Consider the following 9,201-nt stretch of genomic DNA (forward strand, 5'->3'; position numbering starts at 1 on the left):
GAGCCCCGTCCGCAGCCCAGACTGGGAGCCAAGCCTCTGGGCAGGAGAAAAGGCAGCGTTTGAGGGGAAACAGTGCCACACGCTGGCCGTCCCGGTGAAAAGGGCCCAAAGGACTGGATTCCCCATCCGCGATCCCCTGTTTTGGGGGCTCAATGGTGTGAGCGAGATGCCCATGCAGAGTTCCCCGTTCCCGCCAACGACGGGGCTAAACTCTGTGAATCTACGCACAGAAGGCCCTCGGGTGACCGGGGGACGCCGGAGATCCGCTCTGTAAAAAAATCAATAAAATATATTTTTTAAAAAATAAGTAAATAAATAAACTAGAGGCCCTGCGCACGGATTCGTGTGCGAGCAGCTCGCTGCCCCGCCCTGCTGTAGCTCCCCACCGCGTGCAGCCGGGGCGCCCCTCACTTCATCTTATAAAACGGATATTCTACCTCCGCGATTGAGACATAACACACAGGCTGGGGAGATGGTTCCGTCTTAGGTCGGCGTCCTTTCTTTTCCAACGAGAGGCCACGTCGGGCCGCGATGCCTGCCAGGATGGATGGCGGTGCGTCTGGATGTTCACACGTGGCTCTTCGCGGATGACACCCGGGAGCCGAACGCCAGCGCACACGTCTATTGAAAGAACATCATGTCGTTTGTCCTACCCCCGGCGTCACAGAGACATGCAGCCACTCACAGCCCATCACAGGGCATCCCTGCAGATTCAGTCATGAGCCCCCGGACAGGGCCTATTCTTGTTTCTATGACCCGTAACGGAAATAAATCTATTAGCCCGGCCGGCGTGGCTCCGTGGGTGAGCACTGACCCATGCACCAGGCGGTCACGGTCAGGGCACACGCCCGGGTTGCGGGCTCCATCCCCAAGTAGGGGGCGTGCAGGAGGCAGCCGGTCCATGATTCTCTCTCATCACTGATGTTTCTCTCTCTCTCTCTCTGACATCAATAAAAGTATATTTGAGCCCTGACCGGTGTGGCTCAGTGGATAGAGCGTCGGCCTGCGGACTGAAGGGTCCCGGGTTTGATTCCCGGTCAAGGGCATGGACCTTGGTTGCGGGCACATGCCCAGTAGGGTGCGTGCAGGAGGCAGCCGGTCCATGATTCTCTCTCATCACTGATGTTTCTCTCTCTCTCTCTCTCTCCCTCCCTTCCTCTCTGAAATCAATAAAAGTATATTTTAGCCCTGACCGGTGTGGCTCAGTGCATAGGGCGTCGGCCTGCGGACTGAAGGGTCCCGGGTTCGATTCCCGGTCAAGGGCATGGACCTTGGTTGCGGACACATGCCCAGTAGGGGGCGTGCAGGAGGCAGCCGGTCCATGATTCTCTCTCATCACTGATATTTCTCTCTCTCTCTCTCTCCCTCCCTTCCTCTCTGAAATCAATAAAAGTATATTTTAGCCCTGACCGGTGTGGCTCAGTGGATAGAGCGTCGGCCTGCGGACTGAAGGGTCCCGGGTTCGAATCGCGGTCAAGGGCATGGACCTTGGTTGTGGGCACATGCCCAGTAGGGTGCGTGCAGGAGGCAGCCGGTCCATGATTCTCTCTCATCACTGATGTTTCTCTCTCTCTCTCTCTCCCTCCCTTCCTCTCTGAAATCAATAAAAGTATATTTTAGCCCTGACCGGTGTGGCTCAGTGGATAGAGCGCCGGCCTGCGGACTGAAGGGTCCCGGGTTCGGTTCCGGTTAAGGGCATGGACCTTGGTTGCGGACACATGCCCAGTAGGGTGCGTGCAGGAGGCAGCTGGTCCATGATTCTCTCTCATCACTGATGTTTCTCTCTCTCTCTCTCCCTCCCTTCCTCTCTGACATCAATAAAAGTATATTTGAGCGCTGACCGGTGTGGCTCAGTGGATAGGGCGCCGGCCTGCGGACTGAAGGGTCCCGGGTTCGGTTCCGGTTAAGGGCATGGACCTTGGTTGCGGACACATGCCCAGTAGGGTGCGTGCAGGAGGCAGCCGGTCCATGATTCTCTCTCATCACTGATGTTTCTCTCTCTCTCTCTCCCTCCCTTCCTCTCTGACATCAATAAAAGTATATTTGAGCCCTGACCGGTGTGGCTCAGTGGATAGGGCGCCGGCCTGCGGACTGAAGGGTCCCGGGTTCGATTCTCGGTCAAGGGCATGGACCTTGGTTGCGGGCACATGCCCAGTAGGGGGCGTGCAGGAGGCAGCTGATGGATGTTTCTCTCTCTCATCACTGATGTTTCTAACTCTCTATCCCTCTCCCTTCCTCTCTGTGAAAAATCAATAAAATATATTTTTAAAAAAGAGAGAGAGAAATGATCGCGCGGATGCTCTAGGGATGTGTCGTGTGCATATCCATCTTGTGGGTTTAATACACGTGTCTAGCCCCCGCCCTCTGCAGAGAAGAGCTTATGGGGGGCTCAGCCATGGCCCAGCGACGCCCAGAAAGGCCGATCTCAGGGCCGGTGAGCCACTGTTCCCAATTGCACCAGCAGGGGGCAGTGTTTCCATCCGCCTCCCGCTCTTACTGCAGCCGGCAGGGCAGCGGTTCTCAACCTGGGGGTCGCGACCCCTTTGGGGGTGGAAGGACCCTGTCACAGGGGCCGCCTAAGACCGCCGGGACACCCATCCATAATCACATATCGATTTTGCGATTCATCACTGTGCCTTCATGATGTTCCACGTGTCACCAGGAAAATGCCTCCTGCAGGTCAGATATTTACAGGACGACTCATCGCAGCAGCGACAGGACAGTGAGGACGTGGCCACGCAGATGATTTTATGGGTGGGGGTCCCCACAACACGAGGGACTGTGTATTCAAGGGTCGCGGCGTGAGGGAGGTTGAGAATCGCTGCCGTGGGGCATTACAGTGGGAGCAGGGACTTTATCATGTTTTTAAATATATTTTTATTGATGTCAGAGAGGAAGGGCGGAGGAGAGAGAGAGAGAGAGAAACATCCATGATGAGAGGGAATCACGGATCGGCCGCCGCCTGCACGCCCCCACCCTGGGGACCGAGCCCGCAGCCCCGGCCTGTGCCCTTGACCGGGAATCGAACCCTGACCTCCTGGTTCCTAGATCGACGCTCAACCACTGAGCCACACCGGCCGGGCAATCTTTTCGCCCGCCTCCTCCAGTGAGATTCAATGGCCTGCACCTAACTCTGTTCTGAAACGTTGCAAAAATAAGCCGATCTCTGGGTGATGAGCACACAGTCCCCCCCTGAAGGAATGCCCTTTGCTTTTCTTGCCTGCCCACCCCCCCTCGCCCCGTTTCTGTAAATCCCTTTGCACACACAGACACAGAACCCCAAGCTCTCACGCTCAGGAACCAAGCACAGGACGGCCATGGTACTCAGCCGGCGAGGCTTCCCCATGCCAGCGGAATGACGGGTTCGAGCTGGTGCCTGGCACGCGGGAGGAAAGGCATTTCCCAGGAGATGCGTCCGGGAGCAGAAGAGCCTGGCCATGCCCAAAGTTTTAACAAGCGTGACTACGGAAACGGAATGATATGCAGAGGCGTCCTGAGGCTCCGCTAAGGGAAACGGGGTGCCCCCGGGGCAAGAAGGGTGGCAGGATTCACTTTCCCAAGAGCATGTGAAGGGCTGGAGTGGTGCATGGAGCCAAGGCGACAGTTCTCCGGTGAAGGGTGCCGGTGGGGACACTGACTCAGAGGTCAGGCTGTGGTGTGGGTCTGAAGGAGGAGCTAAAAGAAGACCAGGTCGCCTTTCGCCAACGAGGTGCCTGCCAGTCAGCACCTTGTTCTAGTGTTCTGGCAGGGGATGGTCATAATAATGGTGGCGGTGATGCTGGTGATGATGATGATGACATTAATAATGATGGTCTTGATGGTGGTGATGGTAATAATGGTGATGATGGTATTGATGGTGGTGATGGTAGTGATGGTGGTGGTGATGATGATAGTGATGATAATAATGATGAGGATAGTATTGATGATGGTGGTGGTGATGATGATAGTGATGATAATAATGATGAGGATAGTATTGATGATGGTGGTGGTGATGATGATAGTGATGATAATAATGATGAGGATAGTATTGATGATGGTGGTGGTGATGATGATAGTGATGATAATAATGATGAGGATAATATTGATGATGGTGGTGGTGATGATGATAGTGATGATAATAATGATGAGGATAGTATTGATGATGGTGGTGGTGATGATGATAGTGATGATAATAATGATGAGGATAATATTGATGATGGTGGTGGTGATGATGATAGTGATGATAATAATGATGAGGATAGTATTGATAATGGTGGTGGTGATGATGATAATGATGGTGTTGATGGTGATGATGATGGTGATGCGATGATGAAGGGGATGGTGATGATGATGATGATAGTGATGGTAATACTTGTGGTGATGATGATGGTGGTAGTGATGATGGTGGTGATAGTAATAATGGTGATGTGATGATGGTAGTGAAGGTGGTGATGATGATGAACCATGGTGGTGATGATGGTGGTGGTGGTGGTGATGAGATGATGAAGGGGATGGTGATGATGATGATAGTGATGGTAATACTTGTGGTGATGATGGTGGTGGTAGTGATGATGGTGGTGATAGTAATAATGGTGATGTGATGATGGTAGTGAAGGTGGTGATGATGAACCATGGTGGTGATGATGGTGGTGGTGGTGGTGGTGATGAGATGATGAAGGGGATGGTGATGATGATGATAGTGATGGTAATACTTGTGGTGATGATGATGGTAATGATGGTGGTGATAATGGTGATGGTAGTGATGGTGGTGGTGGTGGTAGTGATGATGGTGGTGATGATGATAATGATGATGTGATGATGGTGGTGATGATGATGAACCATGGTGGTGATGATGGTGGTGGTGATGGTGGTGATGAGATGATGAAGGGGATGGTGATGATGATGATAGTGATGGTAATACTTGTGGTGATGATGATGGTAATGATGGTGGTGATAATGGTGATGGTGGTGATGATGGTGGTGATGGTGGTGGTGGTGAGGATGGTGATTGTGTTGATGCTGATGGTGGTGATAGTAATAATGGTGATGTGATGATGGTAGTGAAGGTGGTGATGATGATGAACCATGGTGGTGATGATGGTGGTGGTAGTGATGATGGTGGTGATAGTAATAATGGTGATGTGATGATGGTAGTGAAGGTGGTGATGATGATGAACCATGGTGGTGATGGTGGTGGTGGTGGTGGTGATGAGATGATGAAGGGGATGGTGATGATGATGATAGTGATGGTAATACTTGTGGTGATGATGATGGTAATGATGGTGGTGATAATGGTGATGGTAGTGATGATGGTGATGATGATAATGATGATGTGATGGTGGTGATGACGATGAACCATGGTGGTGGTGGTGGTGGTGATGGTGGTGGTGGTGATGCTGATGGTGGTGATAGTAATAATGGTGATGATGGTATTGATGGTGGTGGTGATGATGGTGATAGTGATGGTAATAATGATGAGGATAGTATTGATGATGATGGTGATGGTAGTGATGATGGTGTTGATGATGGTGATGGTGATAATAGTGATGGTAATAATGGTGATGATGGTATTGATGATGGTGATGATAATGATAATGGTGATGATGATGGTGATGATAATGATGATGAAGGGGATGGTGATGGTGGTGATGATCATGATCGTGATGGTAATACTTGTGGTGATGACACGTCTAATCTCCTGCTTTAATTTTCACAACTCTTCTACAAGGAGCGCACCCTCATCTCCACTGCAGAGACAGGGAATTCTGGCACCTGCATGCTGATGATGGTGAGAGTGATGATGAAGGGGATGGTGATGATGATGATAGTGATGGTGATGATGGTGATGATAATGATGGTGTTGATGATGGTGATGATGGTGATGATGATAGTGAGGTAATAATAGTGATGATGGTGATGGTGTTGATGATGGTGATGATGAAGGGGATGGTGATGATGACGATGATGATGAAGGGGATGGTGATAATGATGATCACGATGATGGTGATGGTGATAACAATGATGGTGATGATGAAGGGGATGGTGATGATCATGGTCGTGGTGATGGGGATGATGATGATCATGATGATGGTGATGGTGATGATGGTGATGATGATGATGATGAAGGGGATGGTGATGGTGGTGATGATCATGATAGTGATGATAGTACTTGTGGTGTTGACACGTCTAATCTCCTGCTTTAATTTTCACAACTCTTCTACAAGGAGCGCACCCTCATCTCCACTGCAGAGACAGGGAATTCTGGCACCTGCATGCTGAACGCTGCACAGCTCCGGAAATACCACACGGGCAGGTAAGGAGCTTGGCAATTCTTCTCCGACACCACACTGTGGCCTACCAGGCTACGTTCTCGCTGCCAAATCCCCTTTGCTATCCGAATCCAAACATTTGGAATTTCTCCTTCCATTTCCCCCACAAGAGAATAAACCTTCGCTCGCGCCGCCACCCCTGCCCAGGTAGAACTCCCTGAGAGAGAGACACTGGAAAGTAACCGTCTGGCTTCTGTTACAGTACGACCCCCTGCTGTGGAGAAATACAGCATCTCCCTTGGACTCAGTGGGTCTGAGGCAAAGTTCAGGGCTTGCTTTTCCAAGAAGCTCCCAAGAGATGTTGGTGATGGATGCTTGTCTGCTGGGAGAGCCGAGCGGTCGAGAACACGGGCAGGGCGTGGACAGGCTGCATGGGGTGGGCGACGAGGGGAGGGGGAGAGCGGAAATCCCTGCTGTGCGGGGAAGGGAGACCCACACTGAGGCATGTGAGCCATGCAGGACGCGGAGGAAAGACCCCATGCCAGCCCCCGAGGAAGACACGTGTAGACGGAGGGGAACGCCGTGGGCAGGAGCTGACGGGAGATGGCTGGCAGACCCCATCCGGAGGTGTCGGGGTGCCAACCACAGCAGTGAGCCCAGGGCATGGGATGGGGTTCAGGCCGGTTGCCGTAAGCACCATGTCAGTTCTGCGCAACGCAGCCCGGCTGTCCCTCACCCAGACTGTGGCGGGCGGCGAGAGGCCAGCGGACAAGAGCTGGGGCCTATCTGTAGGGAAGCAGATTCTGTTGGAGAACTTTGTGCCAAGAACAGAGAGAAGTCAATAAAAATATTGTACAAACCTGCATTTCCTTGCCCGCAGGCAGGCCGGCAAACAGCAGGGCAATGGCTTTCTTGTTGGTTATGGGCTCAACCTCTTCATTACATTTTTTGAAGCCAGCAACGTTCCAGGAAGGAAAGACAAACAAATGGTCCAAGACAAGGTTATTCGTTCTCGAAGGTAACCGTGCCAATAGGCGCGCTGCTCGGGGCAGAAACTAATTCTTCTCAAGACAGCTGCGCTCCCCCCCACCCGGGGAATTAGGACATCGCCCCCCTAATTAGCCGAAACGGCCTGCAGGAGGTTCCCGCCACTGGGCTACGCAATCTCCCCCAGCAGGAATGTCCGATGCCAGGGGGAGGGCGTTTACAGGAGCGGGGAGGAGAGGGAGGAGGGGGGAGGGGTGGAGAGAGGGAAGAGGTGAGAAAAGAAGTAGGATTGTTAAAAATAAAATAAAATGAAAGCAAACTAAAAAAACAAAAGCAGGATTGGCTCAGCCAGGGTGGCTCAATGGTTGAGTGTCGACCTACGAACCAGGAGGTCACGGTCCAATTCCCGGTCAAGGGCACAGGCCTGGGTGGCGGGCTCGATCCCCAGTGGGGGGCGTGCAGGAGGCAGCCGGTCCATGATTCTCCCTCATCATCGATGTTTCTCTCCCTCTCCCTTCCTCTCTGAAATCAATAAAGATATATATATTTTTTTTAAAAAGAATCCTATATAATAAAAGCCTAATATTGAAATCGACCGAACAGCAGAACGGCCGGTCGCTATGACGCGCACTGACCACCAGGGGCTGCCCCCAGCCTGCAGGCCCCAGGCCATCCAAGGTGGGGGGGCTTGTGGGGGCCCCCCGATCGCCCCACCGGTTGTCCCACAGATCGGCCCTGATAGCCGTCCAGGCCTAGGGGCTCTACCTGTGCACAAAATTCGTGCACCGGGCCTCCAGTTAGACATAATCTCTTCCAAAGTCTCTTGAGGTTGTGTGTGTGTGTGTGTGTGTGTGTGTGCAGTCTTCATGGCATGAAAACTAACTGCCCATCAGCTCTGCTCAAATACTCAGTCCGATTTAAGTATTACATGAAGGAAATCAGACTTGTGTGCCGAACGCTGATCAGGAGCTAGAAATGCATTTTTTTTTATCCCCATCAAAGGCCACTCGCAGTAAGAACTCATCAAAGCCCCGGCCAGTGTTGCTCAGTGGTTACAGTGCTGACCTGCACACCAAAGGGTCTCGGGGTTATATTCTCAGTCAAGGGCACAGACCGGGGTTGAAGGTTCACTCGCCCAGCCCCCCGTTGGGGTGGGGTACGCGCGGGAGGCAACCAGTCGATGTGTCGCTCTCACACCGACCCCTCTCTCTCTCTCTCTCTCTCTCTCTCTCTCTCTCTCTCCCCCCCCCCTTCTTCCTCCCTCCCTCCCACTCTCTCTGAAAAGCAATAGAAAACAGACACCCTCAGGTGAGAATTAACAATAACAACAAAAACTCATCAAATCCAAGACTCGCTCAAACCAGAGGCATTTCTAAAGACCGACTGTAAACACAAACCTACCTGACACCGAACGGAACCACACGCTGTGACATGTCCAGGCGAGCACGGCGTGTTGGAAATTGGTTTTCTTGCCCTGACCAGTGTGGCTCGGTGGATGGAGCGTCGGCCTGCGGACGGAAGGGTCCCGGGTTCAATTCCGGTCAAGGGCATGGATCTTGGTTGCGGGCACATCCCCAGGAGGGGGCACCACGGGAAAAGAATGCAACAAAAGAATACCCTTGGCCACATGTCGCGCCTGTGGAAATATAACCACCCACACGCATGCACACACACACAGGCACACCCATGCACCCACGCAAACCCATGCACACAGGCACACAGGCACACAGATGCACCCATGCACACACAGGCACACACAGGCATCCGTGCACACACAGGCACACACAGGCACCCATGCACACACAGGCACACACAGGCACACACAGGCACACACAGGCACCCATGCACACACAGGCACACACAGGCACCCGTGCACACACAGGCACACACAGGCATGTGCATATGCACCCATGCATGCACAGGCACCCATGCACACACAGGCACCCGTGCACACACAGACACACAC

The 9,201-nt window shown here is 52.6% G+C and overlaps 1 long non-coding RNA gene across 1 annotated transcript; it reads right to left on the reverse strand.

The window, feature by feature from the left end:
• Positions 1-572: 572 nt before the first annotated feature.
• LOC308512220 lies at positions 573-8,666 on the reverse strand. The gene is made up of 3 exons (XR_013995470.1): positions 8,637-8,666; positions 7,109-7,180; positions 573-621 (listed from the first exon to the last, which is right to left on the reverse strand). It is a non-coding gene; the product is annotated as an uncharacterized lncRNA (long non-coding RNA).
• Positions 8,667-9,201: the final 535 nt, after the last annotated feature.

Source organism: Myotis nattereri (genome assembly GCF_964212035.1).
Source record: "Myotis nattereri genome assembly, chromosome: Y".
In the NCBI taxonomy this organism is placed as follows: Eukaryota; Metazoa; Chordata; class Mammalia; order Chiroptera; family Vespertilionidae; genus Myotis; species Myotis nattereri.